The sequence below is a fragment of the Pseudophryne corroboree genome, chromosome 5 (assembly GCF_028390025.1).
Source record: "Pseudophryne corroboree isolate aPseCor3 chromosome 5, aPseCor3.hap2, whole genome shotgun sequence".
Taxonomy (NCBI): Eukaryota; Metazoa; Chordata; class Amphibia; order Anura; family Myobatrachidae; genus Pseudophryne; species Pseudophryne corroboree.
Window position 1 is genome coordinate 422,887,036 of NC_086448.1, and position 18,583 is coordinate 422,905,618.

Genomic DNA, 18,583 nt, shown 5'->3' on the forward strand with positions numbered 1-18,583 from the left:
CAGTGAGGTCGAGAAAGGATCCAGAAAGGTCCTGATGATAAAGATGGAGGTGTAAATTTCCAATAGCAACCCAATCACCAAGCAAAGGCGAGTACCGGACACGATCTAACAACCTTGTTATTTGTAAACATTTTGAAGGATTGTTAGTTTAAGAAGAAAGACTGTATCTGTAGGCTCTGTAACAATAAAGAAATGCCAATCCAGTTTTAAAATCCATATGGACCGGCATCCATTGAGTGACTATCACTCCTTAGTGGGTAACGTATTAAACCAAACAGATTGTTGGGTATGCTCTCAAGTACCTCAGGGTCATAGCAAATCAGGGCTAGTACCATTTCCTTTAACGTTAGGGGAGGTACTTGAGCTAAGTGGTGGGAGACCGGTGGACCGGAGGTTTAATATCTCCAGCCCTCCTAGTTTGAAGCTCCACCAATACCATGTGGATAGGTCCCTCTTATGTTTCAACATCTCCAATCCCAGAAAACCGGGAAATTGGGAAGTGTCGTGGAGCAATTTAACCATGACCTTTTCACACAGAGCAGATAGAATGCCTACAGATACAGAGCTTGTACGCCACATAGCCAGTAGAGGAAAATCTTTCCGGTATCGATATACCTTAGGAAATAGGATTACTAGAGTTGGAGAAGTATCACCAGGATACTGTGCACATATCGTACAAACCGATACGTGCATTAAGCAGATGGAAGAATTAGGGTCAGGAGAATTCACCTGGAAGGTGTGTAATATGGTAATGTCCTTCTCTGTCCCATATGTTCTCCCCGATGATGCATATTTCATATGCGGGAGAAAGGCGTACAAGTGGCTTGCCCCAAACTCTGAAGGATTGTGTTATATTGGAAAAGTATTGCCTGAAGTGATGACTGTTACACATGACAAAATGAAGAACATACACCGTGGTGCCCAAGCTCCTTATACTCACACTCATTACGAGCACCGAGTTAAAAGACAACTGTCAGAAAGGTTAGAGCACCCGGCCTCTGATCTTATCCATGAATCCACCGGGATTCAGGTTCTGGTAGCGTTAGATTTCACTCGCACCGCTCGAGGAGTGATGAATTATAGATACATTTCCGCACTCGCAAATTTGTTAGATAATATCACTGAAATGTATGATGACACATTCAGATACACTGGAAGAGAACTTCAAGCTTATAAAACAGAACTAGTTCAGCATAGGATGGTTCTTAATTATCTTACAGCAGTAACAGGCGGATATTGTGTTACATTGGCAACACAGTACGGCATAAAGTGTTGCACGTATATCACAAATAGCACCGAGGATCCGGTAGAGGTCATAGACCAAAAGATGGACGATATTCTCCAATTGAAGTGGGAATTTCGTCGTAAACACAATCTCACCCTTGCTGCTGTAGGTAATGAGCTGACTGGTTGGGTGTCATGGTTGAACCCGCGAAATTGGTTCTCCGGTTTAGGAGACTGGGCTCAAGGAGTCATAATGGATGTTGGAAAGTTCCTCCTATGTATCTTAGGTGTTGTTATATCTATTGGATTGATATTTAGATGCGGGCAGGCTTTAATGAGGTGCAAACAAAGTACAAAAGTGATGAGCTTGAGGAGTGAGGAAACTGTAATTAACCTGGATTTGATTTATGACCCAATGATAGAAACCAGGATGTGATGAAAAAAATGCGATTATACGGTCCGTTTCTTTCACCTGTTTTTCTGCTTTTCTCCAAGATACAAAGACCCCCTTGGACGAGGAAGTTGACGAGACGCTATACAGACAACAGACAAGCACCAAAGATGAAGTTTTGACCACTTGAGAAATGGACATTTGATGAACTTTGCCATGGATCCCCAGTTTCCCTAGTATTTTTAAACTCACGCTAGCCCAACATTTTTGTAAATCTGATGGCACTGACAAAGCTATTTGCTCATGCCCAAGGAGCAATACAGCGCAAAGAAGACGACTCTCAACAGATACCGAACAAAACTTCGACAACAGATGTATATTTCCCTGACATAGAATATCATTGCATTTTCCATAAGTGTTCTTTATCTTCATCTCTACAACCCTCAGGTAATGACACGCATAGTCGATAGGGAATACAGGCACAGATATCAGCAATCACATATCCCCCCATTTATGTATCATCAACTAAAATGTGCTCCCCATTTTGTTCAAAAACCGAAAAGAGCTCGGTAAAGTTTGACAGCCCATCCACAGACCCGTACCACGGGATAAGAAGGAATTCAAATGTATACTTCGCAATACCTCGAAGCTTGATTTACAACACGTACGGCACGATGATACATGACCCTCCAAACATGGACTCATACACACATGCTTCTGCTATCACACTAGGTCATACCCTCTTCACACCTACTCCTCTCTCCTCCCTCACCCAACCATGGAAATGAATTAACCCCTGACATATATTTTTCTCCTTTTGAAATGTTTTAGAAGGTGGCAGTTATTATTGACTGCCAAAGGGTGGACTGTCAAAGTCAGAAAAATATCCCTATACACACTGCCATATTTGCACCTCATGCTGGTCCGTGCTGCGCATGCGTGCGCTTTCCCGTGATAGCGCATACCCGCTGATGCGTGCACCCGCTCGCATCGGTATGCGTATTTACGGTAAAGAGTATGTAGTCGTAGCGTGCGACCCAATCGTTACATATTTCCACAATTAATGTAGTTTGTAGATCATGGTCCCTTTAATAAATTCTGAAAGTTTGGTTAATATAGAATGTCCCTGACTGGAGGAATCCCTCTTTGTATTGTGCGAAGGGTCTAACAGGAATCATACAGCAGTGTTTGGTACCCATCGGAAGAGTATTTAATTAGCAATATTCCGGTGTTGGTTTGGAGCGTATTAATCGCTCGTGCGAATAGTTATGGACATAAGAAGTTTATGTCCATTACTATTATTTACACATACTCAGGTATGCGGCGGGAAACCTAGTTTCCCACCCACCTGAGCTGTTTGAAATCGTCACAGCCCACCTGTATGAATCACCCTATGACCTTTTGTTATAGTGCGAAGCCGAATTCCTGTGTCCAATGGACGATCAGATTGTAGGGACCATTAGATTGCATTGTGTGTGGGGCATAAATAGGCAGGCCGACCACATCCAGCTCTCACTCTTCAACGGTTCTCATTGCTGAAAATCGGGTGCTGGATGTCCAGGCGCATGCGATCGTTTCCCCTTGTGCGTAAGTTTCACTCCGTAATCATATTGTCTTACTGTGAGCCAATCTCTCTCTCTCTCTCTCCGTCTCTCTATCTCTCTCTCTCTCTCTCCCTTCTCTTTCTCTCATATCTCCCATTGACTAGTATTGTATTGTATTGTATTAGATCAGCATAGTATTGTATTGTATTTCTTGTATAGTTATTTGGTTAGGAAGTCTCTGTTATATTGTAGTGTATCATTTGTACTGTGATTCTTTTTGCAAGTATAATAGTCATAATACAGATAATAGGCTTTGGACCCTAAACAAGTATCTGTGTATTTTCTCATAGTGTTAAGTGTTCACTTGAGCGTCGGTGACGCTCAAGCAGCTTTGTAGTTAGTCAGGTTACACAAGGTTGCACTTACACCCTGTATTCACATTAAGGTATTCTGTGTATTTCATTAATAATAGGTTTAGACATAAAGGTATAGCGTTGTGAGCGTCTGCGCCGCTGGTGATCTCCTCGTGGTCTCGAGCGTCCGCTACGCCATAGCGAATCATTACTCTAGTCATCACCAATAACGTGCTGTCCTGTGATCGTTGGGCCGTGAGCGAACGTGACGCTTGAGCGTCTCGCCTACGGCTAAGCGATCGTTACGCAACAAGCGTACCCTTACGGTACTTCTTAAGTAAACAGCGTACTGTGTTCTTAGACTTCATTAAGGGTTGTTTATACGACAAAGGAATTTAACATTGTCAGGATGCTGTCAGCGGCAGCTTTGATGTCCTTCGGGCGGCAGGGTGTGTTCTATCTTCCACTCAGCATGTAGGACCTGGAGGAAAAATTTATGCTAATTACTCCTTTACTGCACAGATGGGGTGGGAGGCAGAACATTAAACTGTAGAAGAAGGCATTGGGTTGAATAAAGGGGCCCTGGTACATTACTTCCAGGATGGTAGGGGTGTTTAATACGTAGGGGAGGGGTCGATAGTGGAGTGGGCTTAATATTCATCATTTTCTGGTGAGAACTCAGCTTGCTTGACTGCAGATATCTCAAGTTCCTGGAAATAGATTTCTTAGCTTTGAATGGGATAAAAAAAACTAGAGAGTCCCACCTTTAAGGAGGTACTGGGAACTTGGGGATCAGAGTTCAGGAGACTGAGCAATCCACCAATTAAAACCTAAAACTGCATAATAGGCGTGTGGAGCTGGAGCAGGGACCAGCTGCTTGAAGGCTGATATCTCTGGCTGTGGGCATAGTAGAGACAAGCTGCCAGTGTTCACCAAAAAGGGGAGAGTCCCAACTTTTGGAGTATGTCCTCAGAAAATATTTAAGTCAGACAGAACCCAAGATATCTGGCTGGGAAGAGCAATTAACAGGCTTGGATGGGGACCACTGCTTTGAAGTCAAATATCTACGGTTCCCCAGGGACAGTTTTCAAAAATCTGGTACCCCTGGAAAGAGGGAACCCTCAGCTATCAGCCTAGGGCCCTTATACTCCTGGGGTCCTTGGGCAAGTGCCCATAGAGCCCGTACGAAAAGACAGCCCTGCCTAGACCACCAACCCACGGCACCCCTGCAAGTGTCCTGACTCCTGAGGAACCCCAGGGCAGTGCCGTAACTAGGCATTTTAGCGCTGTGTGCAAGAAACGACAGTGGCGCACCCCCCCCATGTAAGATAGGGGCAGTGCGCGCCGTAGGTGCGCGAAAAATTTATAGGGGCGTGGCTTCACGGGAAGGGGCGTGGTCACAAAATAATAGCAATTCATACTACGGTGCACAGTAGTCTACATTATTCAAATTACGCTGCAAAGTAGCGCCACTACACCAGGTAGATCCCCTTTTATACATTACAGCAGACAGCATCCCCCTTTTTACACATTACAGCAGACAGTCCCCCTTTTTACACATTACGGCAGCCAGTCCCCCTTTTTACACATTGCGGCAGCCAGTCCCCCTTTTTACACATTGCGGCAGCCAGGCCCCCTCTTTACACATTGCGGCAGCCAGTCCCCCTTTTTACACATTGCGGCAGCCAGTCCCCCTTTTTACACATTGCGGCAGCCAGGCCCCCTTTTTACACATTGCGGCAGCCAGGCCCCCTTTTTACACATTGCGGCAGCCAGGCCCCCTCTTTTCACACTGCGGCAGCCAGGCCCCCTTTTTACACATTGCGGCAGCCAGTCCCCCTTTTTACACATTGCGGCAGCCAGGACCCCTTTTTACACATTGCGGCAGCCAGGCCCCCTTTTTACACATTGCGGCAGCCAGTCCCCCTTTTTACAACCAGTCCCCCTTTTTACACATTGCGGCAGCCATCCCCCTTTTTACACATTGCGGCAGACGGTGACCCCCTGAGAGAGAGAGAGAGAAAGAGAGATATACTTACCATCTCCCTGCTGGCAGTCAGGCTCCTCGTGCAGCTCCCTCGGTGCAGGCAGTGAGGTGAGAAGGAAGAGGAGGAGGGAGGGGGAGCAGGGAGCCGCAGCAGCGCTATGTGATTGGTAGTAAGCGCCGCTGCAGCATCCCCCTCTCCTTCCGTATTGGCTGCCCGGCGCTGCTGTGGATGCTGGGATGGAGGAACCGCATCCCAGCATCCACAGCAGCGCCGGGCAGCCAATACAGAAGGAGAGGGGGATGCTGCAGCGGCGCTTACTACCAATGACATAGCGGCTCCCTGCTCCCCCTCCCTCCTCCTCCTTCTCCGCTGCCCGGCACTGGTCCTCTTCTCCCTCCACAGCGCGGCGCACGGCGCACACAGCAGAGGCGGCATGTAATGAGTCAATTTTACTCATTACATGCCGCTGGCCGTGCGCCCTCAGGGCAACTGCGCTGTGTGCCAAGCCCACTTGGCACACACGTAGTAACGGCCCTGCCCCAGGGTGCCACGGCAGCCAGTTTGGGAACCACTGACATACCCTCCAACTGTACCTTTTTATGTATAAAATGTTTGAGGGTATGCACTGAGTTAGCCTTTTGCAGGAGATTTCTGTGACATCTGTTTTACTCTACTACTATGTAGCAGTGATACTTAAAATTATGCAGAAACTTTACTTTCCCACAATCTCATGAAAAAAAGCACCTTAAAAAATAGGCCCCTTTCTTAATATCACACTTGCATGTTTCATTAAGGTAATAACTAATAATAATTTACATATGGGAACATTATTGCACAAATAACAACATCAAATACAGTGTAGCTCAGAGTGTCACTGATTAGCGCTGCTGGGCTCGTGAGAGATGAGACAGAGCGGATTGGCGGCGGCTGGTGATCAGGGAGGGCCCGGGGACGGCCACATCTGTCCTCTCAGGAAGGAGCAGCGTTCTGGCCTAATTCTCTGCGAAGAGGTCAGAGACTGCCGCCGCCTCAGCTGCTCTCTGTAGCAGGCACATGACCATGAGGGAGCGGAGAAAGGAGGCGGAGGGAGGGCGGCTCTCTGTGTATCTGAGGAGGCAGCAGAGGAGGGGCCGCTACACACACGTCAGGGAAGCTCCGAGAAAGTGAAAGGAAGCGTCGGTTGCACACACAGCAACAGTACAGTATACCGGACACCTCACCAGGAGCACCGGAGCCAAGCATGCAGCAGCCCTGAGTGCCCACACCACCTACACATGGCTGGCAGGTGTCCCCGGGGTGCAGCTTACACTGTGAGTACACTGCACTCCCATGCCCACTATCTGCCTGCCTGGCAGCACCCAAACAGTATGCATGTGCTGGCAGTGGTTGCGTGTAGTATGTAAGGAGCAGGTAGTGTGAGTGGCATGGAGGGCGGGAGCTGGCACTGCAGGTGTAAGGTGCACTGTGCTGTAACCGAGCTGTACAGAGCTGCTGGAATGTGGCCCCAGCTTTGCTGCACAAAACTCTATAACTAGTACAAGGTCCGAAAGTGTAAGGGGAGATTGGGAATTGTTCTCTCAAGCAAAACACCAAAGTATAAGGTATGACATGCCCAGTGTTTTCCCATAAAACACATAATAATAGGGCATTACACTGATATGCTGGTCATAACAAAGAGAACGTCCACTCTTGGTTTGATTTAAGTAAAGTTCCTTTATTGTGCAGCAGGTAATCTTCCTTGTCATATACTAATGGAGTTACAGTAGTAAATAAAACTATAAAAAAAATAATTATAAAATCTGCCACCTTGGGTGTATTTAAGCATTACAGTATCTAAGCATTACAGTTTCACAACTATAAAAATGTTTTACAGATTTTGACTGCCAGATTTGGCAGGGCAATAATATTTAATGTAAAGCTAGGCGATTTTGAATTTATTATTATTGCCCTCTTAAATGTGGCAGAAGAAAACCTGCAACATTTTGGGGTTTTGAACATTCATTGCTTTGTATATATAAACCTTAGGGATCTATTTATCATTAAGTATTTGCAAAATATCCCTTGGAAACGCCTATTTTTCGGCGGATACTAGCAAATGTTAAGTAACACACTGTATCATGGGGAGACCACAGTATATAGCTTCATAAATGCCGCTGGCCCACCATTTCCCAAAGCAGCAGTAGCACCTATAAGCTTCTATGGGGCCTGCAAAGTTGTCAGATTGACCAGGTTCCAGAACGCGAAGCACACTGAAGTTTTGCGTTAGCCGCTGTAGCCTATGGTCTACATTTTGCAAAAAATATCAGGAGAGGATTCCTCCGGAACACTTTCCTGGCAATGGCTGCACCAGTAGCGCTCGAGGGTCCGATAGAGAAGGGAAGTAACTGCTGATGGAGTCACTTCAATCCAAACACATAACAGCGATGGCAGGCTCCTTTCGGAACACCTGTCCCTGAATGTGAGTTATACATTCAGACTGTATATAATTTCTTACTATCTCGAAGAGCAATATTAAGAAATTACAATGATCTAAATGACGATATTTGATAAATATGCTCCTTAACGACATAATGTAGGTATGAGCCATGAGGTTAATCTAGAAGCATCTAGCTAGTACTAGTGATTGTCATCATCAATGTATATTTGCACCAGGCCTTTTTTGGTCTGCTTCAGTTTACAAACATGCCATTGCTGGGCTTGAAGTGAGTTTGCATACCCATTCCTTTCCCTGTTCTGATGATACAAGTGGGGGATCTGCATATGGATGTAGGCGTACACATGTTTTTGTGGTTGTACAAATTCAAATTTATGTAATGCACTAAGGGAATAAGCAGATACCAAACTCAACAGAAATCCTATAATATTCCATGTTGATTTTTGCAATTCCCTAGTTACTGGTTTTCCACATCCAGAATTTCATGCCTAATCTTTATTTTGAAGGCAGCCACTAGACTTAAGGGGCCGGATGTAATGCCGTGCGAGATGTTGGCCGAACTTTGGCGTTTTTTCAAAGGGGCAATCACTTAAAAGGCATGGTTTTGCCTTGTAAGTGATTGTCCCTTTAAAAGAAAAGTCCAATTCCGGCATATATTCACAAAACGTTTTTCTGCAGCTCCAGTTACTACATTGTATGTCTATACTATACGCTATCCAGTATAAAATTATATTCCCTACATACAAAGCGTCTCTTGCCTTGTCTCAAAAATACCTTTCAACTCACTACTTCGCTTTGCCTCTCCATCTCAGTACCTGCTCCCGCTCTCGTTACAAGACTTTTATAACCTCTCTGGTGAAATAGATATTTTTCCATAGCATTTAAGTTTGACTGTTGTATGTATGTTGCTTACAATCCTTGGTATATGGTGTAATTCTTGTGTTTTATTCCTTGCATTGTCTGTGGCATTTGTTCATGTTATCCAGGCTCCCGCATTGTTGACTGAGCGAGTATGTTTCTATGGAAGAGATTCCTTTTTGCTAAGGTTATTTCCCTGGTGCTAGAGGCGAATGAGCAGAGAGACTGTGTGAATGATAGGCATGAGATTTTAAAGGTAAGCCCATCACAAAGTCACTAGATTCCCTCTGCTGGACCTCTTGCAGCATTGTGCAGAATGCATCCCCAGCCTAGAGATGTGATAATTACTGAGGTTTGAGTCTGATTTCCAATTGTTCGGGTAAACTGCTTTCACTTGTGTGATAATCTGATAGAGCAACTTAACTATATTGAAATGTACTGTGTTAATCAATGAATATCTCAGTATTTGTTGCAGCATGACAATTCACACAGGCATCAATAGAAGATCCCTCACACATGGTGATGGAGGTCATAGCTTAACCTGGTTTTACTCCCAACTCTTAAAATCTGTTACATGTATAAAACTCTTATGACTCTGCAGTGTAAATGCATACATCTGAGCCCGGTTTCCCTGACCAAATTGGATTTGCCGATCGGTGGCCATCAATGATATGTGATCCATTGGTGAATTGGGGGAATTCTTCATATTAAAATCCCAGGTTTGCAGATTCTGATCGTTATCATTTGGGATTGGAGAATTGAGATTTTTACACTTGTTAAATATTCAGATTTCCTGACCCAGCCATCGGGGGATCGGGAAGTTATGGCAATATGTCACTAAAGTATGGGGTCTTATGAAATGATAGCTTAAACATTCTTCCTGTTTTTTCATTATGTATATCCTAAATTAAGATTTGAGGCCCAATTTAGAGGTGGACGCAGCCGTATCTGCAACTTCGGGCAAATAGCCGCTGGAAAGTCCTTACCTGGTTTACATCATAGCGTATCAATATGCAACAACTGTGAATCCTTCTTGAAGCATCTGTAGATGTGGTCATACAGCCTGGTGCTTCTTTAGACACCACTATTGGTTGTACAATTGAAACTGCACCAGCCTCCGCTGATGCAACCGCTGCTCGCCCCGTCTCCTCCTCTCTGTCTCCCTTCCACTGCTGCCCCGACTGCCGCTGACATCTCTATAACGGCAGCCGCTGACTGCTACCCCCTCCCTTCCCGGCGCCGCAGACATCTGCCGCTGCTGTCAGCGCACCCGGCAGCGGCAGGACAAGACATCGGGAGCGGCCAGATCCGACAGTCTGATTTGGTCGCTCTTTGAATAGGGGTTGTCGGGTCCATTCCGACAACTGCATGTTGGAATGGACCCGACTCTTATTGAATATACCCCTGTGTGTCACTTCTGTGTGTTTAAATGTTTTCATTATGTAAGTTAAAATTCTCATTAACATTGGGGATTCACAAGACACTGCAGCACCAGGGAAAATGAATAGGGTAGCATGAGGTAATTTTTCCTGGATTTGGTGATTTATACAGGTGACACTCAGAAAATTAGAATATCGTGCAAAAGTTCATTTATTTCAGAAATTCAACTTAAAAGGTGAAACTAATATAGACTCATTACATGTAAAGTGAGATATTTCAAGCCTTTATTTGTTAGAATTTCTCATACGTCCTAGAGGATGCTGGGGTCACTTCAAGAACCATGGGGTATAGACGGGATCCGCAGGAGACATGGGCACTTTAAGACTTTCAAAGGGTGTGACCTGGCTCCTCCCTCTATGCTTCTCCTCCAGACTCCAGTTTAGAATCTGTGCCCAGTGAGACTGGATGTACTCTGAGGAGCTCTACTGAGTTTCTCTGAAAAAGACTTATGTTAGGTTTTTTATTTTCAGGGAGAACTGCTGGCAACAGTCTCCCTGCTTCATGGGACTTAGGGGAGAGAAGTCAGACCTACTTCTGTGAGTTTCAAGGCTCTGCTTCTTTGGCTACAGGACACCATTAGCTCCTGAGGGTTTGATCACTAGGTACGCCTAGGGGCTCATTCCCAGAGCCGGCTGTCACCCCCCCTTGCAGAGTCAGAAGACAGGTGAGTAGAAGAAGCAAAGAAGACTTCAGTGACGGCTTCTGAGTTACCGCACAGCGATCGCACGCTGCGCGCCATGCTCCCACACACACAGGCACTACAGGGTGCAGGGCGCGGGGGGGGGGGGGGGCGAGGGCAGCATATATACCTCAATATAAGACTGGCAACAGGGGACATAGGTGTCGGGGCACTGTCCTAACCCCCGCCAGTATAAAGATTTTTAACAAAAATAGCGGGACTGAAGCGTGCCATTACGGGTAGAGGGGGGGGGGGGGGGGGGTCTTAGCCCTCACAGCTCACACAGCCAGCGCTATTTTCACTTGCAGAGACGCTAGTCCTTCCTCATACTGCTGAAAGTATCAGGGTGCAAAACGGGGTAGAATTGGTGCAATATATGTTTAATATAAAAGCGCTGCAGGTTTGGGGCATTCTATAGTGTTCAGAACTGTTGATTAAGCGCTGGGTTATGAGCTGGCAAACTCTATCTGTGTCTCTCTGACATGTTTGGTACACGTGTCAGCATATCTGAGGCGGAGTGCTTCCCACAAACGGCTGTGGGAGTGACCCTGTCGGCACCACCGACTCCTGATGGTACTTGGTACATCTGTGTCAACATGTAGGTGGATTAATGTTTTTCCCAAGAGAAAACTGTATTAGGGACACAGACGTGGGTGGATGGCTCTGTCGGCACCACCAGTATATGACTGGGTAAAAAATTGCTTATTAATGTGATGCATATCAGAAAGGGCTATGTGTGTGTGTGTGTGTATGTATATGTATATATATATATATATATATATATATACACAGATGCTAATTCCTATGTTGACCATAATGTTTCCTGATGAGATCCAAAAAAAAAAAGAGCATTTAGTGCATAATAAGGACGTATTAATGTCACTGTGGACCCTCCTGTTCCGAACAAAGGGATGTATGTATGTGTATGTATGTATGTATGTGTGTGTGTGTGTGTGTGTGTATATATATATATATATATATATATATATATATATATATATATATATATATATATATATATATATAATATATATATATATTGCTGAAGCAACATTCTTCATTCTCATGTGCTGAACGCTCTATTTGAGAATGTCTGGGTCAGCCCTGACAAGATGGTTTCAAATCCTCAAGAGGATTCCGATTGTTTATTCTTTTCCCGCCGCGGATAGAATAAAGTGGGAGTCACCCCCTGTTCTGCACGGGGCCCTGTCACAAAGCCAGCGGATCATATGTAGGAAGCTACGTTATATTCTAGTTATGTGTCCACGCGTACGTTAGTTAGACCTGCCATTACATGCGCATGGGGGAGTAGTAGTATTCAAAAATGGTCGGCTGCCTGGTCATCCGGGAGAGATGGGATACTCCTTACGTTGGGTCATATCAAGGATGCTGCAGCATGCTTTCGTGTGACTGCAAGGGATAGAGGACTCTTGGGTTCGCGGGCCGATTCCATGGCGGTCTCGGCTAGGAGGCGTTGTGGATTCACCAATGGAATGCTGAGGCTGACTCCGAGAAGATATGGAGTCTCTTCCCGATGAAGGTGAAGCCTGGTTTGGTGACGGCCTAGTTAATTTGATCTCGGCAGATGCCGCTGGTAAGTCTACCTTCTGGGCCTATGTTCCCTCACAAAGGATGATGACTCATAATTGTCGGATGCAGTCATGTCGGCCCAATAGATACTGATTCCCCTTTTTCTTTGCAGGTGGAGGAAGGAGCAAAGGGTAGAGGTCAGCAGCCTCTTCAAGGTCACAGGAGCAGAAATCATCCTCTGTTTCTGCCAGATTCACCGCATGACGCTGGGACTCTCTTGCGGGAGCCCAAACCGGTGGGGCCACGTCTAAAACTTTTCAGTCAGTCCTGGAACGGACTTGGACCCGTGGGTTTTACGAATAGTGTCCCAAGGGTGCATACTGGAGTTTCCAGGCGTTTTCCCTCACCAATTCTTCAGTATTACAGATTCTCCTCCGGACGGGGAGGTAGTATGCGACGCAACACAAGAGTTGTGTCAGGATCAGGTCATTGTCCTGGTGTACCCTGTCACATTAGGGAGAAGGCTGTCATTCAAGCCTCTTCGTGCTCCCGAAGCCAGACGGCTAGGTCAGACCAATCCTAAATCTGACATTCCTCAATTTCTACTTAAAGAAATTCAAATCCAAGATGGAATCTCTCAGGACAGTGATATCCAATCTGGATAAAGGAGGTCTAATTACATTTTCCTCCACATTAGATTTACCTGAGGTTGCTATTCAGGATGGTCATTGCCAATTTCACGAGGGTGATGGCGGTAATGATGGTTCTCCTTCTCTAGTACGGAGTCACATTTATCCCGTACTGGGACGGTCTCCTGATAATGGTGAGATCAAGAAACCAGTTGGTGCAAAACGTTGCACTCTTCCTGACAGTTCTTCAACAACAGGGTTGGCTCCTGAACTTGCCAGAATCACTGATGGTCCCATCAACGCGGTTGTCGGTTTTGGGAATAATACTAGATACTACAGAGAGTATTTTCTTCCAGTGGAAAAGGCTCTGGAGATCCAGTGTCCGGTCATACAAATTCCGAGACCAGCAGGAGTGTCAATCCATCAATACATTAGAAAAGATGGTTGCGGCTTACAAGGCCATTCAGTTGGCAGGTTCCTTGCCAGGGTGTTCTAGTGGGTCCTGTTGGACAAGTGGTCCGGTTTCCACCTACACATGCACCGGAGGATAATCCTGTATTCCAGGACCAGAGTTTCACTCGTGTTGTGTCAGCACTGTTCTCACATCTTAGAGGGGCGCGGGTTCGGGATCCAGGAGTGGATCCTAGTGACCACGGATGCATACCTCCGAGGCTGGGGAGCAGTCACACAGGGCGGAAAACTTCCAAGGAAGATGGTCAAGTTAGGAAACTTGTCGCCACACAAACGGTATAGAGTTAAGGGCCGTTTACACCGGGTTTTCTACAAACGAAAAACAGAGCAGCAATAGCAGAAGCCACAAGGTTTTTCCGCTAGTTAAACTACAAAAAAAAACAGACAAGCGCTCTGTCAGCGATGTTTGTTCTAAGAGTGGACAACGGGGACGCAGACTTCATCAGCAGACACGATCTCCATACAGGAGAAGGGGGGCCTCCTCCAAGTAGTCTTCGAAGAGGTGACATGTCGATGGGATTTCCTCAAGTAGGCATGATGGCATCTTGTATTCACAAGAAGCTTCAGAGTCCAGGTCAAGGGACCCTCAAACGATAACAGTGAATGGTCTGGTGACACCGTGGGTGTTTTTTTAGTCGGTATATGTATTCCCCCCCGGTTTCTCTCATTCCAAAGGTTCTGGGATTATAGAAAGTACAGAAATTCGAGCGAGCCTCATTGTCCCAGACTGGTCAAGGGGAGCTTGGTATCCAGATCTAAGATCCTTGGCCTTTTCCTTTGCGTGAGGACCTGTTGCGGCGGGGGCCGTGCGTCTATTAGGACGACATGGCGGTTGAACGCTAATTCCTAGTCCGTAAGGGTATTTCCACAGAAGTAGTTCCCACAATTATTCGGGCTAGAAAAGGGGTAACGTCTAAAACATTACTACCATATTTGGAGAAAATAAGTTTCTTGGTGGGAGTCCAAGAAGAATCCTACGGCAGAGTTCAGCTAGGACGTTTTCTTAAATTTCTATAAGCAGGGTGGATGCGGGCCTTAAGTTGGGCTCAATTAAAATCGGCCTTATTGGTTTTCTTTCAGAATCATTTGGACTTCCTTCAGGCTGTCGTGTAGGGCGTGTTGCACATCCGACTTCCTTTTGTGCCCCAGTGGCATCATGGGATCTTAATGTGGTGTTGCAGTTCCTACAATCACATTGGTTTGAACCTTTATGTAAGGTGCAGTGTAATTCCTCACTGGGGAAGTGGTCATCAGGTTGGCCTTGGCATACGCAAGGCGAGTGTCTGAGTTAGCGGCCTGATCTCACAAGAGACCTTTATTTGATCTTCCATGAAGATAGAGCAGTGTTGGTAACTCGTCAACGATTCCTACCGAAGGTGGTTTCTTCCTTCTACATGGACCAACCTACTGTGGTGCCTGTGGCTACTGACGCCTTCGCTGAGTCTAGGTCTCTGGATGTGATTAGAGTTTGAAGTATTGTCGCCAGGATGGCTCAGATTAGGAAAACAGAGGCTCTGTTTGTCCTGTAGGTTCCCGACAAAGATTGGGGGTACTGCTTCTAAGCAGACCTTTGCGCGCTGGATCTGTGGTGCGATTCAGTATGCTCATTCCACGGCTGGATTGCCGTTACCGAATTCGGTGAAGGCCCATTTTACTAGAAGGGTGGGCGCGACCTGGGTAACTGCCTGGGGGATCTCGGCATTACAACTTTGCCGAGTAGCTGTTTGGTCGGGTTAAAACACTTTTGCAATGTTTTACAAGTTTGATACCCTGGCCGAAGAAGACCTCATGTTTGGTCAGTCGGTGCTCTCCCGCCCGTTTTAGAGCTTTGGTATAACCCCATGGTTCTTGAAGTGACCCCAGCATCCTCTAGGACGTATGAGAAAATAGGATTTTAATACCTACAGGTAAATCCTTTTCTCTTAGTCCGTAGAGGATGCTGGGCGACCGTCCCAGTGCGTACTGTATCTGCAGTTGTTGGTTGTGGTTACACACAGGTTGTGTTACGATTTAGTCAGCATATTGCTGAAAATTCTTCATGCCGTTGGCTTGTGTTCAATTGAATGCCATGTTCTGCGGCATGCTTGAGGTGTGAGCTGGTGGTTTAACAATAAATCCTTTTCCTCGAAATGTCCGTCTCCCTGGGCACAGATTCCTTAAACTGGAGTCTGGAGGAGGGGCATAGAGGGAGGAGCCAGGTCACACCTTTTGAAAGTCTTAAAGTGCCCATGTCTCATGCGGATCCCGTCTATACCCCATGGTTCTTGAAGTGTCCCCAGCATCCTCGACGGACTAAGGGAAAAGGATTTTCCGGTAGGTATTAAAATCCTATTTTTTTTTTTTTTAACATATTTGTATTGAAGCAATATATGAATTACATACATAAATTTTCACAGTAGGTCAAACCTATGTCAAATAGAAAAAAGCGAAAGGGGAGTAAATAACATTACAACTGAGTCCCCAATCAAGAGACATTCCAAACACAGTACAAACAATATTACACTTATATGGAACATGCCTCTCGGGGCTTCAGTAACCATTGGATTAAGAGCTGGTCCAGTCAGCTGACCCAGACGCGTGCAGGTGAGGATAGAAACAATAAATAAATAAAAAATAAAAAAATAAAATAAAATTGCCCGTGACCGTATGCCAACTTCCCCCCAGTCATCTACCGAGCTAAGAATGGCATTCAGTTCTGTAGCACAATCGGCGGATCCCCCGCAATCGTTCTAGTCAAAAACCATTCTGTATTAGATCAAGAGTTATGGAGCTGCGTCTTGACTGCTGTCGACAAGGTCGTTATATAGCTTTCCCATACGTCAAAGAATCTCTGTATCTTAGTATCTTTGTCTAGCAAAATTCCTATCCATTCCATCCGAAAGAGATAAAATAATTTGGCCTTAAACAGCGAAAGTGTAGGTGGATCTCTAGCAATCCATACTTGTAGAATAGCCTTTCTGGCCGCTATACTAACTGCCAGCAGTAGCTTTCTACTTCCCTGAGAGAGACGTAGGTCCGGCGAGACTATACCGAAAAGCGCCTAATTTTGGGCACAATCTCCAATAATTCACTAGGTTAGTCGTTAAATAATTCCTTATCCTTATCCAGAACTGTCTAATCTGAGGGCATGTCCACAAGCAGTGATATAGGTCTGCCTGGGGAGAACCACACTTCCAACAAGCATGCGTATCAGCTAGTCCTATGAGACATCTTCTATGAGGCGATAAATAAGTCCTGTGCAAAATATTAAGAGACATTTCTTTGTACCTAGAAGAGGGAAACAGTTTACAAGCTTTTGCATGGGCCGTAAGCAAGTCAGTCGTCTCGATCCCCGGGAGACATTACGTCCAGGACCGGATACCTCCCTGTCCCGTAGAGTAGTCTAGAACCGTCCGTATCCATATGCCATAGATATTGCCTTACTAGTTCTAGGGGCTTGTTGCAGTAATTTATCTATCGAATTGCTCCAATCCATAAGTGAAAAACAGCTAATAGTAGCAGAAACATAGTGTTGGGCCAATAGAAAGGCCACAGGATAGGCCAGTAAAACTGGATGTCTAGCAGTGGCTTCTTGGAATGTGAGCGACCTCAAGCTTTGCAAATCCACCAAATGAGCTATCTTGGAAACACCCCCCATTCGCCAGATGTTGAATGGATAATGCGCCCTACCCTCCTGGAAGTCTGGATTAGCCATGAACGGAAGGTATAGTGATCTGTGGGAGTTCAGATCTAGTTTGTTACGTATATCTGTCCATAGTTTTTTAATGCTCCACAATAGTGGATTCCTCCTCCACTCCTCAGACACCTCCCGAGCATGCAGATGTAAAAAGGCGACCAGGTCCCCCCCCTTGTAAAAATTCTCTATCTAAGTCAGTGTTTGTGTAGTTATTGTCATTGTGCACCCAGTCATGTAAATACCGTAGTTGAGCGGCATGGGAATACCATAGAACATTAGGAAAATTAATTCCCCCATTCTCCGTGGTTTGCTGTAACTTAATCAACGCTATACGTGGTTTTCTTACCTGCCAAATAAAGCATCTAAAAAGAAAATTGATGCGTTGAACATCTTTAGGTAGGAGCACATGTGGCATGGCCTGTATAAAGTAAATCAAACGGGGGAATGATATCATCTTTATAAAATTCGCTCTCCCCATGTATGATAAAGGCAGAGATTTCCAGGTGTCAAGTTCAGCCTCAATTTTTCTGATAGCCGAGGTAAAATTTAGAGTATAAAGTCGCTCCGGTTGTCTCGATATTTGAATCCCCAGATAAGTGAAGTGATCTGAGCTCCATTTCAGTGGTAAACCCCCCCACCCCGTTTCTCAAAAATGCACCACTCCCCAGTCTTAGTGCCACTGACTTCGACCAGTTAACATTGAAGCCAGAAATATGTCCATACGCCTGCAGTAGATTAAATATATGAGTCAAGGAAGTCCCCGGATCTGAAACATACAGCAGTAGATCATCAGCAAATGCAGTAAGCTTTAGCTCCCTGCGACCTATCTGAATGCCATGAAACTGAGTGTCAGTCAATAGCAAATGATGGAGGGGATCTATGGCTAAATTGAACAACAAGGGGGACAAGGGACAGCCCTGCCGTGTGCCACGATGCATAACCACCGGATCACTGGTATAGCCATTCAGCAAGAGGGTAGTGGAAGGAGAGTCATATAAGTAACAAATAATATCAATAAAGTCATGGTGGAAGAGTCTACGTTCAAAGACCCTGAATAGATGGGGCCAAAGTACCGTATCGAAGGCCTTAGTAGTGTCTAGACTGAGGAGTATATTCCTGGAATAGGGCGAATGAGCAGAGGCCATTACTGCAGCAATAGCAGCCCGAATACCTTTTACCGAATGTGTATTACGAACAAAGCCAAGCTGATGAGTAGTTAGAGCGTGTGGGAGAATCGTTTGTAGTCAATCTGCCAAAATCTTGGTGAATCATTTTATGTCGGTATTCAACAACGTAATGGGCCTGTACGAGGTCACCAATTGAGGGTCTTGAGCGGGTTTGGGGATCATAACGGTATGGGCTGTTG

General features: G+C 45.6%; 1 protein-coding gene across 1 annotated transcript in view; it reads left to right on the forward strand.

The window, feature by feature from the left end:
- Positions 1-6,440: 6,440 nt before the first annotated feature.
- The window catches only part of GALNT4 (polypeptide N-acetylgalactosaminyltransferase 4), a 297,723-nt gene continuing 285,580 nt past the window's right edge, over positions 6,441-18,583 (forward strand). The window contains exon 1 of the mRNA XM_063922806.1: positions 6,441-6,810. The gene's annotated coding sequence lies outside the window, so the exon portion shown is untranslated. The remainder of the gene's footprint in view (positions 6,811-18,583) is intronic.